At 45.0% G+C, this 20,825-nt stretch overlaps 1 long non-coding RNA gene across 1 annotated transcript in view; it reads left to right on the top strand.

Moving 5' to 3' along the window:
- Positions 1-499: 499 nt before the first annotated feature.
- Positions 500-20,825, top strand: part of LOC131279308 (uncharacterized) — a 31,793-nt gene continuing 11,467 nt past the window's right edge. Inside the window, exons 1-2 of the long non-coding RNA XR_009186695.1 lie at positions 500-1,024; positions 12,331-12,391. This is a non-coding gene — a long non-coding RNA (uncharacterized lncRNA). The remainder of the gene's footprint in view (positions 1,025-12,330; positions 12,392-20,825) is intronic.

The following is a 20,825-nucleotide window of genomic DNA, read 5'->3' as shown; positions in this document are numbered from 1 at the left end:
GGCTTCTTCCCGCCCACCGGGCCTCGGCCAGGCGCGCTCAGGAGCCACGCGGGCGGCAGGGCCCCTGCTCAGAGCTGGACACTCCTGCCCTCCAGGGACATGGCTCCTCCGGCCTGCGGGCCCTCCGCCTCCTCCCGCGTCCCCAGGCTTCCGACTCATCCTCCCATCATCTTCTCGTCATCGCCAGGGTTACTGGTGGCAACAACCCAATTTGAAAAAATCCCTGCGCCCACACCAGCACCCCTGACCAAAGAAACCCACGCCTCGGCAGGTGGGGCCCGGACATGCAGGTCAAGGGCACCAAGGCGCGGCGCAGAGCACCACGGGAGGGTGGCCCCCCTGCCTTGCCAGTGATTGGCTGGTTCCGAGTGGGCACCTGACCCAGTTCTGCCCAATGAGACACGAGGCGCCGCTCCGGGGGAGGAGCTTCTGGAAAGTACTTCCGTTCCCTGGAGAGACGCGGGAAAAGGCGACGCGCTTGCTGGTTGGGAGGGTGGGCGGCTGTGGGAACCGGGTGGCGTCTGCCGGCCGCCTGAGGGAGGAGCCGCGTGGCGACTGCAGAGCGGAAAGGCGACGAGGCTGAGCGCTGCCTCTGCGCCCTGGACTCCGTCCTCCCGCCTGGAGCCCCGTTAGGCTTGATAAATGACCTTCTGGTTTAAGGCTCGTTGGGTCCGAGTTAGACAGCAAATGCTTTAAAACGTTTACCTCCTCGTCGGTTGGTGTTGCTGCCCATTGGGCCCAGCCTGCCGGCTGGGTGATGCAACAGCAAACCTTGACGCCCGTCCGCTGGACACTGACATACCCTCTGCCCGGGAAGGTGGGAGAGCCACCGTCCTCCGAGAGTGAGGCCGATTAAACCTACCCGCGCAGGCTGTGTGAGACCTCAGGGAGAAGAGCCTGGAAATGACTGCTGCCCAGAAAGCTGACGTAAAATGACCCCCCAGACTCTTGGTGCCAGACCTGTGCTTCAGAGACTGCCATTTTTGGACAATGTTGAAGAAAGTCTGTGGTGCCAAATGGGCAGGTAGGTGGCAAAGAGGGTTGGCTGGTGACGTTTGTCAGGGAGACTCTGGCAATGGCACTCTCAGCCTAAGACGGGGCATCAGGAGCTAGAACTCTAAGGCAGGGCCATCACATTTGGGCAACTCTCCCTTTCTGGAACTTCTGAGTGGTCACTTGGCTTCCCATAGCAGTGCCCCACAGGGAAAGGACACCAGCTGCAGATAGGAGGCCCCAGGTTGGTTGCAGCTGAGTGTCAACTCATGCCTGAGTGTCAGGTCATTGCCTCAGGCCGTTGCATCAGTTGTCCTCCAGCTCCCCAGGGACCAGTTCACCTCTACCAACCCTCCTGGGACAGCATCACTGTGGTCTTGGGTCAGTCTTCCAGGGGCTCTGAAAGAGGAGGGCATGTTGGCCCCTGAATAGAGGGGCAAGAAACCTCCCCAGACTACCCCCTGTCTTTCTGCAAGGAGGGCAGTTTCAGCTGGATTCCACAGAATGAGATTTTTAGGGAGTCACCGATTTCTAAGGTTGAAAGGGAGGTTGCCGTGAGCATCGTGACCAGCTCCCACCCCGACTGAGTCCTCACTGGTGACCTGTCAACATGGGGAGCTGCAGTGAGAGCATCTCACAGGAAAGACCTTTACTAGCTTGACAATTATAACCTGGCTTTCAGTCACGGCCAACACTGCCCTAGCTTTCAGACCAGGAGTGCTTCCTCACTGCCCCAGGTTCATCCTGGGAGTCAACCTTGGGACCTCCTACTATGTGAGCTCTGCTTCAGATTCCACATCCCTGCTCAACTGTCTGCCTCCCACACCTCCCTGTAATGACTGAGCAAGGCCCAAACTCTGCGGGGCATCTGTTTTCATTTGCTAAAGATTGCCAGAGCAAAATACCAGAAATGGGTTGGCTTTTATAGCGTAAATTTATTAGGTTAATGATTCCAGTTCTGAGACTGTGAAAATGTCCAAATCAAGGCATCATCAGAGATGCTGTCTCATTGAAGGTTGGCTGCCACATGGCAAGGCATCATGGCAGTGGCTCCTGGTTTGAATCTTTGCCTTCTCCTCCAGGTTTACTTTCTCACCCAGCTCATCCGTGGGCAATCAGGAATATAGCTCTTCTTTCCCCCTTCCTCCAGGTCTTGTCTCTTTCAGTCTCTTGGAGGTCTTTTCCAAGCCTCTGTGCTCCATTGATTCCAGCCTCTGAAACTTCTCCCTTACCCCTTGGGGTTTCTCTGTCTCTGCTACTCTGTCCCCCCCCCCCCACCCCCCATGCCTAAGGCTTTTATTCCTCTTTTTAAAAATTAATTAAAAATTTATTTTTATTTATTTCTCCCCTCCGGCCCCCCGGTTGTCTGCTCTCTGTGTCGACTCGCTGTGTGTTCTGTGCTTACTTGCACCCTTGGTGGCCCTGGGAAACTGCATCTCTTTTTTGTTGCATTGTCTTGCTGCGTCAGCTCTGTGTGTGCAGTGCCATTCCTGGGTGAGCTGCGCTTTTTTTCACATGGGGCGGCTCTCCTTGCAGGATGCACTCCATGTGTGTGGGGCATCTCCACTCAGGGGTGGCCCTGCATGGCACAGCACTCCTTGCGCATGGCAGCTCTGCACGTGGGCCAGCTCACCACACAGGTCAGGAGGGCCTGGGGATCAAACTCTGGACCCTCCCAAATTGTAGGTGGACACTCTATAAGCTGAGCCACATCCACTTCCCATTATTCCTCTTTTTATAAAGGACTCAGCAAAAGGATTAAGACCCACCCTGGGTCATGCCCTACTGAAATGATCTAATCTAAAAGTCCCATCTACAGTAATAATCAGAAATGGGTTAGCGCTAAGGACATGATCTTTTTGGGGATCCACAAAAAGCTTCAAACTGTCACAGTACCCACCTGCCCCATACCCCCTTCTCCATTCCTTCTTCCTCCAGGTTGAGGCTAATGTTCCACCCAGCCTTTACTCCCTGGCAGTCCCGGACCTCCTGTTCTATCGCCAAGGTGCATATACATCATTAACCTTTGTGTGGATTCCCCTTCAATCTCTTAATGGATGGAAAAGGACACCAGATGGTATTTCCTCTCTTGAATTCCTGGGTCCTCTTCCCCTGTCTGGTTCCATCTTGGGTCAGCAGACTTCCAGCCTCTTTTGGCCACATTTGGGCTTGCACTCTTCCTTCCTCATTATTCCCCATACCTCTCGACCTTCACGGCTCACACCACCCTAACAGCGCATTCTCTTTCCATCTAACCCCCTTCTACTTCCCAGGTCCTCTGCTCACTGATGCCTTGGCCCCTGTCATTTGAACTCTTGCCAGCATCTGGGCGGTATCAACTTCCATAGCCCATCTAACACCTAATCTCACAATTCCCAAACTTCCCCACCCTCTATTAGGCTACTTGTATTGGGCCCTTGCCATGGGCCAGGTGCTTACCTTCCCATCTCCTTACATTCTCATAACAAACCTATAAGATAGGTACAGTTTTTATGTCCAGCCCAGCTCCCCAGTGCATGAATGAAAGTCTGAGCTTTCTTATAGATGAGCCCTTTCTTATAGATGGGCTCCCCAGTGAATGAATGAGCTTTCTTATAGATGAGACTTTCTCTAAGGCCCCTCCATCCCTTTGGCTTTGGCATGGAATGGCTGCTCCAACTGGGACTGTTGAGCAAGAGTAAATGTTTTTGTGGTATGGGGGAATCTTGGTGCCTGGGTTTGTCGGGGAAGCCAGGTTGACTTGTTAGGCCAGACATCCTGGAGCATAGTTAAGGTTTGGCCAATTAGGACAGTGTCCATAGATACCTCCTGGGCAGGCAGCTGAGACCCACCAAGCCCTTGCCATCTTTCCATCTGTCTATCCATCTGTTTGTCTATCTGTCCATCCATTCATCATGAAACTGGGTTGCATAGTGCAGGGACACATAGTCACAGGGACCATGTGGGCACCATAAATGAGTGGACGGACCAGGAAGAGGGTGATCAGTGGCCTAGGAAAGTGCCTTGCTGGGAGTGGTGGACACTGACAAACTAGAGTCAGGGACTGATGGAAATGGGTCAGCTGCTACTTTGCTTCAGCAAGTTATTGCCAGCAAGAAATGTGGGTCCCAGTGGGAACTGACACCCTGATTTTTTCAAGAGACTCCAGAAATGTGAGTTTTTCTGTCAACTCTCCTGATTATTTATCTTAACAACTAATCAGATTTAAAATACAGGGTAGCCCATTAGGTGAATCAAGCAAAACGCGTAGAGGTTGGAATCATATGGCCCAAACACAAGGTTTTGGAGTCAGACTTAGAGCTGTGCTCTGCCGTTTACTCTCTGAAAGATTTGGAGCAAGTCACCTAACCACTCTGAACCTCAGTTTGCTCCTCCGTTCAATGGGATGAGATCTACCTTCCCCAAAGGTTTAACACAGCGGTTAAATGAGATAATGCATGAAAAGCACTCAGCTGTGCCTTCTTAGAGCAAATGTTCATATGGTGGCTTTGATTATTGTTTTTGTTATCAGAGTGAGAGCCCAGTCTGGGGCTGGCACAGTGGAAGGCAGGGCTAGTGAGGATGCCTGCAGGGTCAGACCTGGCAGCTCCAGTGGGGGCCAGGCACCCAGCAAGCACCCAGGACCAGGGGCCTCATAGTCAGGACTGAGACTCCCCTTCCTCTCCCTTCCACCTTCCCTTTGCAACCCTGTCTCATCTTCCCCAGTTACTTCTGCTGAAAGTGAAAAGGGGAAAAAGAAATTTTAAAAAGGAGGAACAGAGACTTTTTTTTTTTTAAGTCTATTTAAAGTTAAAGTCCCAGTTTCCAGAGATGTCAGCATAGGTCACTGGGGCAAGTGGAAGGTGTCAGAGAAGTTGTTTTAGTGGGGATCTGGGGATGGGGTGCTGGGGAGCCTCTCCTCTCAGAAGCCCTTCTCTTCCATGTCACTCGGCTTGGAGAGTCCTGAGGGACAAGTGGGGCTAGGGGAGCACAGAACAGGAGGATGGGAGAGGTGTCCAGGTTTCCTGGGCTGCTCAAGCAATGGTTTGGCTTAAACAATGGGAATCAAGGTATCTGTAAGGCGATGCTTTCTTCCCAAAGACTAGCGTTCTGGGACTGGCTCCCAGCAGTCCTTGGCCCTGGACTTCTCTGTCACATGGCAATGCAATGGGGGTGTCTCCTGGTCCTTCCCTTCTCTTCTGGGTCCTGTTGATGTAAAGCTTCTGCCTGCCCCCTCTGTGGCTTTCTTTCTGTCTGTATTTCCTTCCACTTATAAAGGGCTCCAGTAACATAGTTAAGACCCATCCTGATTCACTAAAGTCACATTATCAAAAGTTCCTAGTTACAGTGGGTTCACACCCAAGGAATAGATTAAATTTTTTTTTTAAAGATTTATTAATTTATTTATTTTAAATTTATTTCTCTCCCCTTCCCCCCAGTTGTCTGTTCTTTGCGTCCATTCACTATGTGTTCTTCTGTGACCACTTCTATCCTTATCAGTGGCACTGGGAATCTGTGTTTCTTTTTGTTGCGTCATCTTGCTGTGTCAGCTCTCCGTGTGGGTGGCGCCATTCCTGGGCAGGCTGCATTTTCTTTCGCGCTGGGAGGCTCTCCTTATGGGGTGCACTCCTTGCACATGGGGCTCCCCTACGTGGGGGACACCCCCGCGTGGCAGGGCCCTCCTTGCGCGCATCAGCACTGCACATGGACCAGCTCCACACGGGTCAAGGAGGCCCGGGGTTTGAACCGCAGACCTCCCATGTAATAGGCGGACACCCTATCCATTGGGAAAAATCCACTTCCCTGGAATTAAATTTAAGAAGGTTTTTCTGGGATACATATAGCTCCAAACCAGTGCAAGGGGCCTCCTTGATTTTCAAGAGAATTCATATCATATATTTACCTTGTTGCTTAGCTTGGCTTGAGTTAGTTTCTGTTACTCCCTTTCAAGATGGAGGCACTTGGGTTTCAGGGAGCAGTGACTGACCCTCATTCTTACAGACCGAGGGGTTCGCTGTGGGTCCCCACACTTTGGGCTCTGCTCTGGGTTTGGGCTCCTCTGGTTTTCTTTTCTTACCTCTATGGTGCCCCTATGGGCCTGTGCTCTCTCAATCTCATGGAACTTGTGTTCTCCTGCCTCATGGCTTTTTGCTTCAGCATCTCTTGCCAACCAGCTGATTTTCTAATTGTTCAGGATTGAATCATGTTCCCCCAAAATGCATGGACAGGTCCCAACCCCTGGTCCTGTGGATGTGGACCCCTTGCAAACAGGATCTCGTGACACTGTTACTTCAGTAAAGGTGTGCCCCAGCTGAATCAGGGTGGGCTTTAATCTGGCTTACTGGGGAAATTTAGAAGGAAATTTAGAGGAAGCCACAGGGAACAGCCAGAAGCTGAAGTCAGTGGGACTGAAGAGAAGGAGAAGATGCTGCACATGCATTGCCAGGCAACAGAAAAGCCAGGGACCAAGGATCACTGACACCCAGCCCCAGAGCGCTTCAGCATCCAGGAAGACTGCATCGCCTTGCTGACGCCTCAATTTTGGATTTCTACAAGCCTCAAAATGGTGAATCAATAAACACCCATTTTTGAAGTATTTGTTTTAGAAGCAAGGAAACTAAAACACCAATTCAAAGAAAAAAGAAACTGGGTGGGTAGGAGTGGAGGTGGTGCTCTGAGAAAATTTCTGGCTGGTTGTCATTGGAAAGCTTGACATTGGTTGCTAGCTTGCTTATAGGCAGATTACCCTATATGACTCAAGGGTTGGCCCCAAGAACTGTATTACCTTAAACAAATCCCTTCACCTCTGTGAGTCTCCGTTCATTCTGTCTGCTGAGTGGGGACAATATTCATCTCACAGCACTGGTGAAGAACAAAAGCATAGTCTCAGTGCTATTACTTTCTGGAGGTCAGGGACCATGTCTTCTTCATGTCTGGATCCTTAGCTTCAGGTCCTCGATAGTTGCGTGGTAAATACGTGTTGGATTAACCTGCTTGTGAGTGATGTACGTATGTATGTAGCAATTAGGAATGCTTTCTGGTGCAAGAAATAGAAAATATTACTGATAGGGGTCTTGTTACATAACAAGACATCCAAATTAGGTAAATGCGTACATTGGTGTAGCAGCTTATGATGAGAGGACAGGTTTATCGGCAAGTCTCTTATGTATTCTGTCTTCCTTGTTGTTTCATGCACACAAAAGAACTGCTGCAGCTCCAGGCATTTTATTTGTGTTCAAGATAGCAAGAAAGAGAAAATGTGCCAGCTGCACATTTCCTTTTAGGCAGAGAAACCCCCAGCCCCCAGAAGACTTTCACTTAAGTCCCATTGTCCAAAACTGCATCAAATGTCTGCTCTTAGTTGCAGAGAACAGTGGTAAAAATAAGTGTTTAACTCTCCCAAGATCTTGAGTGGAGGCTGCAAGGGACAAAGGAAGAGAAGTCTTGTTTGCGTTAGTCAAGCACAGTTTGCCCCTTCCCCTGTCTCCTGCCCTCCTCTTTTTAATGGAATAGTGGGATTCAGGCATTTTGTGAACTTAACACATTGTGCCTAGAATACATGAAAGAGGAAAGTCAAGTACGGAATTCAGGCCTGGAACGGAGGTCCTGTCTTACTTGGAGTGTGGCGGCAGCAGGTCTGTTCCACACTCTGGGCCTTGGTTCCAGTCTCTTGATAAGGCGGTAGGAGGCGGTGGGCTCCGAGGGCCCTCCCAGCCTTTATGTCTAGCTTCATGAAGTTCCTGGGTAAGGGCTGCAGAGGAAGGAAAAACAGGGGGAAAGGCCAAGAGTTAAAAACAAACAAGATATGTGTGAATGTCAGGATGTGTAGGTATGTGTGGAGATAGATGGAGATATTTAGAGGCAACAGGAAGCGAAACATTGGAGCATGGCCTTCCAGAGGGAAGTGAGAAAGCTGTGGGGATACCATGTGCAGCCTGCCATGGGGATACCACGGGCAGCCCGCCGTGGGGATACCATGGCGGGCCTGCTCGGCTTGTGGGCACCTGGGCCCGGCTCCGTGGGACCCAGCGACGTTCCTAGCTGCCCTGGTTGGACCAGGGCATGTGGGAGAGAGGCAGTTTCTGGCATGAAAGAATGAGTCAGGGCATCTGGGACTTCCTCCCCTGCCTTTTCTTTCTTAGGGGGAACCTATTTATTACCAACTCTCATAGTAATCAAACTATCTCCTCTTGATAGAGCTGGTCTGTATTTTCTGATTGTTCTAAAATTCCTCAGAAATGGAAAAACAGCAGAAATTGAATTGCAATATTATCATGGATTTACAGCTCACTGACTCTCCAGCTGAGCCCAGGACCGCCAAGTCCATGCCTATAGCAATATTTCTCATCTCTTAAAAGGGAAATATTCTCATTTACCCCAAGTGTGGGCTTGAAGAGCTTGGTTTTATTGTTATTTTTTAGCTTGTGAGAATGATATGGGCTTATAATGAATTCACCCATTGTAAAAAAATCCACAAAAATGCAATTTGTGAATTTTTGCAGTTTTTAAAGTAGCTTTTTACATGTTCTTGCTGTTCAAGGAAGAGTCATCTATAGCTTATTTCACTTGAGCTCCTCACCTGTAACTATAGTCTAAATGGTTTTAATGATGTTTATTAAATATTTACAAATAAAAAATTAAGCATAAATTTCTTTTGCTGATAGCTCTTGAACTACTATAGAACCCCCCAAAATTAGAAATCATGTATAATTAACACTACAAAACCAATAAAATTTAAAATAATAGTGTTTGTATGAGAGATGATACTGTTTTGCTGGAAATAAATTACAACTTACCATGTGACTGGGAGGCATAGGTTTTCTTTTTGTTCTTGAGTTCAGTATGCCAGTACTGATGGGGACAAATTAATCGAAAAGAGATCTTAAACTTCACCTAATAGTGTTAGTGCTCCAAGTAATATTAGTGTTGTAATTTTGAAACTATTTGATGCATGTTGGAGGACAAACTAAGTAAATACATTAATTGAAACCTAGATGTGGCAGTTTGATATTATTTATGAATTCCAAAAAGTGATATTGATTATGCTCGCTACCTGGTCTGTTCCTCTGGGTGTATTAGATTGTATTAAATTCAGAGGGTTCACTTTACTTCATGAAATCAAGATTAGGGCTTTATTCAACCCCATTAGGATGACTCAGAGTTGAGTGCCCACCCCCTTGGTGGGCTATATAAACGGACATTCAATCAAGGAATCAGAGAAGTAGACACAGGGAGAAGATACACAGAGGAAGAGAGACAGCTCCATAGATACGGCAGAGGCCCTGGGAAGAGAGGTGAGCCATTCACCTGAGAGTTTACAGCTGACCTTGTGAAGAGACCAGAGCAATTGAGCCCAGAGAGAAATGAGCCTCGGAAGAGAGACGAGCCCTGTGCCAGCCTACAGCGGAGATCAGAAGTGGACTCATGGAGCCTTGAGAGGAAGAGGAAGGATGCAAATATAAAATTAAAGAAGTAAAGAAAAAAACCCGTGTAATATTAAATTTGAGCAGGGAATTTTAATAAGAATGTATGAATTTTTAAAATGTGCATTTTCCATTTCTGTCCACTGAGAGGGCCCAGGAGCAGGGATGTCTCAGAAGCACTGAACACATCTAGAACCTGATATTGGTTTCCAAATATCATTTACCTGAAAGAAATTAGAACTCCTTGGAGAAATGGCTGATTCCAGGGATGACTAGGGAATTTTCCAGGTGAGCTTGGAATATCTTCTGTCAGAAAGCAAGGAAGTCTTAAAGGAATAGTGGGGACATGCCTAAAGGGCAGGAACCCACTTAAAGGGGCTCCCGCTGGTCGGATTTGGGACCATTTGAACATCAGTAAGAATATAGACTTGATAGATTGAAAACACTGAATAAATACGCACCCATGAGTGCTTAAAGGAGAGAAATAGAAAGCAGGGGAAACCACCGATCACACTTTTGCCACCACCAATGAATATAACACCAATTCCTTATTCTGGAAATAAAAATAATTAAGCATTTATACTGTCTGTTTTCTGTTCTTAGGCTGCTCAAGTCAATACCATGAAATAGGTCAGCTTAAACAGTGGGAATTTATTCACTTATGGTTTTGAGGCTAAAAGAAAGTCCAAATCAAGGCGAGGCATTCTCCTTGAAGACTGTGGCTTTTGTGGCTGGCTGCCAGTGGTCCTGGGTCCATAGTCTGTCACATGGCAAGGTACATGGCGGCATGTTCAGCTTCTGGCTGCTCCATTTGTGCCTTTCTCTTAGGGTCTCTTATAAAGGACTCCGGAAAGAGAATTAAGACCCATCCTGGGGAAGCAGACTTGGCCCAGTGGTTAGGGCGTCCGTCGACCACATGGGAGGTCCGCGGTTCAAACCCCGGGCCTCCTTGACCCGTGTGCAGCTGGCCCATGGGCAGTGCTGATGCGCGCAAGGAGTTGCCCTGCCACGCAGAGGTGTCCCCACGTAGGGAAGCCCCACGCGCAAGGAGTGCACGCGCAAGGAGTGCACCCGTAAGGAGAGCCGCCCAGCGAGAAAGAAAGTGCAGCCTGCCCAGGAATGGTGCGGCCCACATGGAGAGCTGACACGACATGATGACGCAACAAAAAGAAACACAGATTCCCACGCTGCTGACAACAACAGAAGCGGACAAAGAACATGCAGCAAATAAACACAGAGAACAGACAACCGGGGGGGAAGGGGAGAGAAATAAATAAAATAAAATCTAAAAAAAAAAAAGACTCAGCCTGAATGAGGTGGGCCATACCTTAACTGAATAAGCCTCATCCAAATGTCCTACCTACAGTGGGTTCACATCCACAGAAATAGATTAGATTTAAGAACATGTTCTTTGGGGGTACATAGAGTTTCAAGCCATCACTTTTTTTTTTTTAGCGGAGCAATAGAAGGAATATTAGCATTAGAAAGCCACCATTTTGCAAGTCCCTAGTGAAATAGTTGATTGGGAGTTGGATCCTCAATGACTGCCAAGACCACTCTAGGTGAAAGGGCCCCTGGGGATCAGGAAGTCTGGGAGGGGCCTCCACTCCACAGTTCACCTGCTCATCACAAGATGATGAGTGAAGAGAGCTGGCTATCACCCCCTAAGCGACTGAACTGAGTATCATGCATAATGGGACAACTGGAAGTACCTTCTGAGGTGTTGCCGGGAGAGGCAGACCACCTCAGCAGTGAAGCAAATCTGTGGAAAAGCGTTTAGACATAAAGTCCAGTTTATAGTAAATCCAGGGGATAAAAGAGCAAGTTAAAGCAAACCCCGAGGAAACAAAGTTCAGGATATGGGAGTTCGTGTAAGACAAATGACCTGCTTTCTTCAAACAACAGTATCAAATCTCCACCCATCACAAATGGGGTGGCGGTGGGGTGTTGTTCAAAATTGACTGAAATTACAACATTGATGTGGAGGCAGTGACCACTGGAGGCTCTGGGGGGCAGGGAGAGGGAAAAACAGGTGTAATACGGGGGCTGTTTCAGAACTTGGGAATCGTCCTGAATGACATTGCAACAACAGATATAGGCCTTTTTACATCTTCCCATAACATGCAGAATTGTGTGGGAGAGAGTGTAAACCTCAGTGTGAACCATGGTCCATGCTCAGTGGCAATGCCCCAGGATGCGTTTATCAGTTGCAATGAATGTGCCACACTGATGAAGGATGTTGTTTATGTGGGAGGGTGTGGGAGGTGTGGGGAGTGGAGCATATGGGAATCCCTATGTTTTCTGTGTAACATATACATAATCTAAGTATCTTTAAAAAAATAAAAAATGTATATTAAAAAAACAAAAAACAAAACAAAACGAAACAAAATTGACTGTAATGACCCAACAATAAATGTAACGTGCAAAAGCTATCCATAATCCATAGTTTAGTTTGGTGTTTTGTTTTTTCTTCTAGTAACGTATACAACCTGAAATTTCCCCTTTATCCACATTCAAATATATAATTCACTGGTGTTAATTCCATTCACAACATTGTGCTACCATCACCACTATCTATTACCAAAACTTTTCCATCACCCCAAACAGAAACTCCGTATCAATTAAACATTAACTTCCCATTCCCCAACCCCCCTCCCCCCCCAATTCTTTCATATTAGTGAGCCCATACAATATTTGTCTTTTTTGTGTCTGGCCTATTTGACTCAAAATGATGTCTGCAAGGTTCATCCATGTCCATCGTTTTTGTGGCTGATTAATATTCCTTGTATGTATATACCACATTTTGTTATCCATCCATCGGTTGATGGACACTTGGGTTGCTTCTGTCTTTTGGCAATTGTTAATAATGCTGCTATGAACACTGGTGTGCAGATGCATTTGTTTTTCTTTTTGTTTGTTGTTTTTTTTTCTTTAGGGAGGTACCAGGGATGGAACCCGGGACCTTGTACATGTGAAGCACATGCTCAACCAATGAGGTACACTTACTTCCCTTCTTTCTTTCTTGTCTTTTGTTTTAAACAAATCATTTAGCATACAATCCATCCAAAGTATACAATCAGTGGTATTTGGTGTAATTACATAATTGTGTATTCATCACATCAATCAGTTGTTATTAGAACAGTTTAATTATTCAAATGATAATAATAAAAAACAAAAACCTCATCAACTCTTACTCTCGATGCTTCCCCTGCCATACATAGCTGCTATTCTGTTTCTGTCTCTCTAGTTTATGTGTATTTATATCTTGTATAGATGGAGTCAAGCAATATGTAGTACCTTGTGTCTAGTTTCTTTCCCTTCGTATATTTCCTTTTCTCCCCCTTATTGGAAGATTATTAATATATCACTATATACTACTGTCCATAGTTTGCTTTGGTTGTATTTTTGCCTGATATTAACATCTTGTAACATTAACAAACATTCGTTCAGTTTCAAAGAAAAACTGTCTTATATATATGCCCTGTTCCCCATACTGCTATTTTACATGAGGTTTCCCTATGCTATACAGTCCCATGTTACATGACCTTAGACTTTCCCTTCCAACCACTGTCATACCCAAGTAATAGCACTGCTAGTTACAAACACTATGATGTGTTTCACCTTTTCTATTCATTTCCGAAGATTTACAAACAACCTTTTTACCAATTCTGTATAGATCAACGCCCAGCTTTCCATTCTCTAAGCTCATTCTATTTTCTGGTTACCTATATTCTAGTTATTAACTCTGTGAGTTTACACAATGTTTTTAGTTCATAATAGCACACTCATTCAGTATTTGTCCATTTGTATCTGGCTTGCTTCACTCAACAAAATGTCCCCCAGGTTCATCCATGTTGTCATAGGCTTCATGACCTCATTTCTTCCTACAGTTGTGTAATATTCCATGGTGTGTATACACCACAATTTTTCACTCATCAGTTGATGGACACCTGGGTTGTTTCCATGTTTTGGCAATTGTGAATAACACCCCTGTGAACTTCAGTGTGCAGATGTCTGTTCATATCACTGCACTCATTTCTCCTAGGAATATACTGAGTAGTGGTATTGCCAGATCATGTGACAAATCTATATTCAACTTCCTTAGGAACTGCCAAACAGTCCTCCACAGTGGCTGTACCATTCTACATTCCCACCAATAACGAATAATTGTTCCTCACCAATAATGAATAATTGTTCCTATCTCTCCACATCCTATTCAAACTTATAGTTTTCCAGGTTTTTTTTTTTTTAAGATTGATTTTTTATTTATTTCTCTCCCCTTCCCCCCCCGCCCCAGGTGTCTGCTTTCTGTGTCCATTCACTGTGTGTTCTTCTGTGTCCGCTTGTATTCTTGTCAGTGGTACCAGGAATCTGTGTCTCTTTTTGTTGTGTCATCTTGTTGCATCAGCTCTCTGTGTGTGTGGCCCCACTCCTGGGCAGTTTGCACTCTTTTTGTGCGGGGCAGCTCTCCTTACTGGGTACACTCCTTGTGCATGGGGATCCCCTATGTGGGGGACACCGCTGTATGGCACGGCACTCCTTAAGCGCATCAGCACTGTGCGTGGGCCAGCTCACCACAAGGGTCAGGAGGCCCTGGGTTTGAACCTTGGACCTCCCATGTGGTAGGTGGATGCTCTATCCATTGAGCCAAATCCACTTCCCTCCAGGTTTTTAATAGTGGCTGTTCTAATAGGTGTGAAAGGATATCTCATTGTAGCTTTGATTTGCATTTCCCTAGTCACTAGTGATGTTGAACATTTTTTCACGTGTTTTTTCATCATTTATATTTCTTTTTTGGACAAATGTCTGTTCAAGTCTTTTGTCCATTTTTAAAATGGATCATTTGTCTTTTTATTGTTGAGTTGTAGCATCTCTTTACATATCATAGATATTAAACCCTTATCGGATATGTGATTTCCAAATATTTCCTCCCATTGAGTGGACTGCCTTTTCACCCTTTTGACAAAGTCTTTTGAAGTGCAAAAGTGTTTAATTTGAGGAGGTCCCATTTATCTATTTTTTCTTTTGTTGCTTGTGCTTTGGGGGTAATATCCAAGAAACCACCACCTACCACAAGATATGGAAGATGTTTCCCTACATTTTCTTCCAGTAAATTTAAAGTCCTGGCTTTTGTATTTTGGTCTTTGATCTATTTTGAGTTGATTCTTATATAAAGAATGAGATACAGGTCCTATCCACTATGGATACCTAGTTCTCCCAGCACTATGTGTTGAAGAGACTGTTTTGTCCTGGTAGTGTGGACTTTGTGGGTTTATCAATAACCAGTTAGCCATAGAGGTGAGGGTTTATTTCTGGACTCTCAATTCTACTCCACTAATTAATGTGTCTATCTTTATGCTAATACTTGCTTTTTCTGACCATTGAAGCTTTGTAATATGTTTCAAGATCAGGCAGTGAAAGTCTTCCTACATCGTTCTTTTTTAAGGATGATTTTGACTGTTTGGGTGCACTTTCCCTTCCAAATAAATTTGTTTTTTTTCTAGATTTATTTATCCCCCCCCCCATTCCCTCCATTCCCCCTGTTGTCAGCTCTCTGTGTCCATTTGCTGCGTGCTTTTCTGTGTCTGCTTGTATTCTCATTAGGTGGCTCCGGGAACTGATCCTGGGACCTTCCCGAGTGGGAGAGAGGCGATCATTCTCTTGTACCGTATCACCTCCCTGGTCTGCTGCATCTCTTATTGTCTGTCCTTTGTGTCTCCTTTGGTTGCGTCATCTTGCTGTGCTAGCTCTCTGCGTGGGCTGGCACTCATGTACGGGGCAGCACTCCCTGTGTGGAGCAGTACTCAGCGTGGGGCAGCCCACCACATGGGCCAGCCTCCACGTGGGCCCACTCACCACACAGACCTTCACCAGGAGGCCCTGGGCATCGAACCCTGGACCTCCTATATGGTAGATGGGAGCCCAATTGCTTGAGCCACATCCGCTTCCCCCAAATAAATTGGGTAATTGCTTTTTCTATTTCTGTAATGTAGGCTGTTGGAGTTTTGATTGATATTGAATTGAATCTATAAATCGGTTTGGGTAGGGTTACACGTCATAATATTTTTTTTCTTCCAATCCATTAGCATGGAATGTCTTTCCATTTGTTTAGGTCTTCTTTGATTTTTCTTAAGCATTGTTTTGTGTAGTTTTCTGCCTATAGGTCCTGTAATACTTTGGTTAAATTGATTCCTAGGTGTCTGAGTCTTTTTTGTTGCTATTGTAAATGGATTCCCCCCCCAATTTCCTCCTCAGAATTTTCAATACTAGTGTACTGAAACTTCAGATTTTTGCATATTGATCTTATATCCTGCCACTTTGCTGAACTCATTTATTAGCTCAAGTAGCTTTGTCATATACATTTCAGAATTTTCTAAGTATAGGATTGTGTCATCTGTGAATAGTAAGAGTTTTATTTCCTCTTTTCCTATTTGGATGACTTTTACTTTTTTTCCCCCTTGTCTAATTGCTCTAGCTAGAACTTCTAGCATGGTATTGAGTAACAGTGGTGCCATTGGGCATCTTTGTCTGGTTCCTGATCTTAGAGGGAAAGCTTTCAAACTTTCCCCATTGAGTATAACATTAGCTGTGGGTTTTTCATATATGCCCCATTATTATTGTATTGAGGAATTTTCCTCTATTCCTATCCTTCTTAGTGTTTTTATCAAGAAAGATGCTGGATTTTATTGAATGCCTTTTCTGCATTGGTCGAGATGATCATGTGACTTTTTCCTTCAATTTGTTAATGTGGTGTACCACATTAGTTGATTTTCTTATGTTGAATCACCCTTGCATACTAGAAGTAAATTCTACTTGGTCACAGTGTATAATTCTTTTGATATGTGGTTCAATTCTATTTGCAAGTATTTTGCTGAGAATTTTTGCAATTATGTTCATTAGAGAGGTTGGTCTGTAATTTTCTTTCTTGTCGTTATCTTTATCTGGTTTTGTAGTAGGGTGATGTTGGCTTCATAATATGTGTTGGGTAATTTTCTCCCTCTTCTTTGATTTTTTGGAAGAGTTTGTACAGGATTGCATTTAATTCTTCTTGAAATGTTTGGTAGAATTCACCCGTGGAACCATCTAGTCCTGAACTTAACTTTGTTGGGAGATTTTTTTGTTTTAAAGATTTATTTATTTTTTCATTTATTTTTCTCCCCCCCCCCCGCCCCCAGTTGTCTGCTTTCTGTCTCCATTCGCGATGTGTTCTTCTGTGTCCACTTGTATTCTTGTCAGTGGCATCTGGAATCCGTGTCTCTTTTTGTTGGGTCATCTTGCTGCGTTAGCTCTCTGTGTGTACGGCACCATTCCTGGGCAGGCTGCACTTTTTTTGATGACCGTTTCAATCTCTTTAAATGTGGTTGGTTTGTTGAGTTCTTGTATTTTTTTACAGCCTCTGTAGGTTGTTTGTGCATTTCTAGGAATTTGTCCATTTTATCGAGGTTGCCTAGTTTGTTGGCATACAGTTTCTCAAAATATCCTCTTATGATCTTTTTTATTTCTGTGGGGTCAGTCATAATGCCCACCTCTCATTTCTGATTGTATTTATTTGCATCTTCTCTCTCTTTTTCTTTGTTAGTCTAGCTAGGGGTTTGTCAATTTTATTGCTCTTCTCAAAACCAGCTTTTGGTTTTGTTGATTTTCTCTATTTTTTTTTTTGTTCACAATTTCATTTATTTCTGTTCTAATCATTATTATTTCTTTCCTTCTGCTTGCTTTGGGAGTGGTTAGCTGTTCTTTTTCTAGTTTCTCTAGTTCAGTTATATCTTTGAGTTTAGCTCTTTCTTCTTTTTTAATATAGGCATTCAGGGCTATAAATTTCCCTCTCAGGCCTGCCTTCACTGTATCCCATAAGTTTTGGTAGGTTCTGTTTTCATTTTCATTCATCTAAATATGTTTACTATTTTCACTTACAATTTCTTCTTTGCCTTACTGATTATTTAGGAGTGTGCTGTTCAGCCTCCACACATTTTTGAATTTACCTCTTTCCTGTTTATTATTGATTTCCAGTTTCATTCCATTATGATCTGAGAAGGTGCTTTGGATAACTTCAGTCTTTTCATATTTATTGAGAGCTGCACTGTGCCCTAACATGTGGTCTCTCCCGGAGAAAGATCCATGGGCACTTGAGAAGAAAGTATAACCCACTGAGTTTGGGTACAGCATTATGTATATGTCTGTTAGTTCTAACTCATTTATTATATTGTTCAAGTTCTCTGTTTCCTTGTTGATTTTCTAATTGTTCTATCTAATGATGTGAGTGGGGTGTTGAAGTCTCCAACTTTTATTGTAGAGATGTTTATTTCTCCTTTCAGTTCTGCCAGAGTTTGTCTCATGTATTTTGGGGCACCCTGGTTAAGTACATAGATATTTATGCCTGTTGTATCTTCCTGGTGGATAGTCCCCTTTATTAATATATAATGGCCTTCTCTATCTCTTATAACTCTTTTGCATTTAAGTCTGTTTTGTCTGATACTGATATAGCTACCCCTCCTCTTTTTTGGTTACTGTTTGCTTTTATTTTATTTTCAGCTAGTTTGTATCCTGGTATAAGGTGAGTTTCTTGTAGGCAGCATATGGATGACTCATGTTTTTTAATCCATTCTGTCAGCCGGTATCTTTTTTTAAAATTAAATTCATTGTTTTACTCTTTCATTGTCCCCCTTCCTTTCTTTTTTATTTTTAATTCCCCCTGCCCCCGAGATAGCACCCTCTTCTGTCTGCTTTTTGTCTGCTCACTATGTCTGCTCCTGGGGTCTGTCTTCTCTCTAGGAGACACTGGGAACCAAACCTGGGATCTCCTACATGGGAGGCGAATGCCCAACGGCTTGAGCCACATCTTCCCATGGACAGTATTGTCTGCTCGCTGCATCGTCTGCTCATTGTGGCAACTTCTCGTTGCAGAGGTTGTGGCGTCTGCTGATTGTGGGATCTCCTGGTTGCAGCATCTGCTCATTGTGACAGTTGCGATAACTGCTGGTTGCAGCGTCTGCTGGTTGTGGTGTCTGCTTGTTGCAGCATCTGCTCATCTTCTTTAGGAGGCACTGGGAACTGAGGCTGGGACCCTCCCATGTGGGAGGCAGGTGCCCAATTGCTTGAACCACATCTACTCCCAGCTTATATCTTCTGATTGGGGAGTTTCGTCCATTCACACTCAATGATATTACTCTAAAGGCATTATTTACTTCCCCCATTTTATTCTTTGGTTTTCATATGTCATATCTTGTTTTTGTCTTTTAGTTATGTTTTTGCTCTTTCAATTATTCTTTCTTCTAAATTCTTCTGTCTTTTTCTTTTAGGCTCTAAGTCTTCCTTTAATATTTCCTGCAAGGGTAGATTCTTTTTACAGACTATCTTAGTTTCTGTTTATTTGTGAATATTTTAAACTCACCTTCATATTTGAAGGACAATTTTGCTGGATAAAGAATTCTCAGTTGGCAGTTTTTTTTTCCTTTGCCAATATCCTAATTGTATCATATTACTGTCTTCTCGTCTCCATGGTTGCTGATGAGAAATCTGCACTAAGTCTTACTGGGTATCCCTCGTATGTGTTGGTTTGCTTCTCCCTTGCTGCTCTCAGAATTGCCTCTCTTTCTTTGAGATTAGGCATTCTGAATTGAATGTGTCTTAAAGTAGGCTTATTTGGATTTATTCTGATTGGGGTACTCTTCTTGGACATATAAGTTCATTTTTTTCCATGAGAGTTGGGAGATTTTCAGCTATTATTTCTTCAAATACTCTTTCTGCCCCTTTTCCCTTCTCTTCTTCTGGATGCTCCATGACACATATGTTCTTGTATTTCTTGTTGTCATTCACTCCCTGAGCCCCTGCTCAATTTTTTCCATTCTGTCTTTGGTAACACTTATTCTTTCTTCTATCATTTCAAGTCTGCTGTTGTATGCCTCTACTGTGTTTCTGATCTCTCCTGTCGTGTCTTTCCTTCCTGTGAACTCTGTTACTTTTCTGTTCAGGATTTCAAATTCTTCTTTGTGCTCACTCAGTGTCTTCTTGATGTCCTTCATATCTTTAGTCATATTGTCAGCCAACTCATTGATTTGATTTGGGAGATTTGTATGAAACTTGTTGATTGTTGTCTCAGATCCTGTGTCTCTTCTAGGGCTTTGATATATTCCTCTGTTGGCCCATTTCTTCCATTTCTTATTATGGCTTGTAATTTTTTGCTGCTGTCTAGGCATCTGATTATGATGCTGAATTTATTCTTTTTTTTTTTTAAGATTCATTTTATTTTTTTCTCTCTCCTTCACTCCTGTTGTCTGTTCTCTGTGTCCATTCACTCTGTGTTCTTCTGTGTCCACTTGCATTATCAGTGGCATGGGAATCTGTGCCTCTTTTTGTTGCATCATCTTGCTGTGTCAGCTCTCCATGTGTATGGTGCCACTCCTGGGCAGACTGCACTTTTTCACGCAGGGCAGCTCTCCTTGCGGGGTGCACTCCTTACACGTTGGGCACCCCTACGTGGGGGTGTCCCTGCGTGGCATGGCACTCCTTGCACACAGCAGCACTGTGCGTGGGCCAGCTCACCTCACTAGGTCAGGAAGCCCTGGGTATAGAACCCTGGACCGTCCATATGGTGGGTGGACGCTCTATCAGTTGAGCCATATCCACTTCCCTGAGTTTATTCTGATGCTCATTTTTCTCTTTAAAGATTTAGTGGCAGGAGGCTGTGTGTTACTGTCGTTCTTTGATTCTTGGTTCAACTCATTCTAGGTCTTTAGGATTCTCCATATTAGTTGCTCAAATCTGGGCATTGGACCCAGTAATGGGCTGCAGCCCTGCTTCCTAGGGCCTTGGGGAGGGAGGCTGTAAAGGCTGGAAACAGCCTCTCTTACTTTTACAATTTCCTCACACACCTCTCCTTGGCCCAGCAGTAGACGGCGCTCTTTGGCAGCCCTCTCAGTTCAAAGCCTGGTTGGAGTGTGTTTGCTGCAGCCTGGACAGCAACCACGTGACAGGTGTCCTGCCTTGAGGCTATTCAGAGCTTCACAAATCAGACCTCCCTAGGGGCTGTTCTCCTCCTTCACTGGCAGCAGCCTCCCTGTTCCCTGTAGGAAACAACTCTGCGCCCCTCTTCATCCTGAGCAACGGGTCCAGGCAGTAGGGAGGGTGACTGAGAGGGTCACAGATCCTTAGCCTCTTGCTGGCCCCAAGGCAAACAGTGGTGTGGCCCAGAAGGGCTCCTGGGACCCAGCGGACCCAACGTGCGGGTCAGAAGCTGGTCAGCCTTGGCTGTGTCCCTCTCTCCCCTTTCCCGGGGAGGTGGAGCCTGTGGCCCCCTCTCTCCAGAGCCACCAGCCAGAGCCCAGAGAAGTCAAAGCTATCTGCCCTGAGGGTGCAGCCAAGGGTGCTGGCTGCTGGAGCTGCAGCTTCTGCTCATAGTCCTTTCACTGAGATTCATTTCCTGTGCCCCTC

Source organism: Dasypus novemcinctus, chromosome 7, assembly GCF_030445035.2.
Source record: "Dasypus novemcinctus isolate mDasNov1 chromosome 7, mDasNov1.1.hap2, whole genome shotgun sequence".
In the NCBI taxonomy this organism is placed as follows: Eukaryota; Metazoa; Chordata; class Mammalia; order Cingulata; family Dasypodidae; genus Dasypus; species Dasypus novemcinctus.
This window is presented reverse-complemented; position numbering and strand designations above follow the sequence as displayed.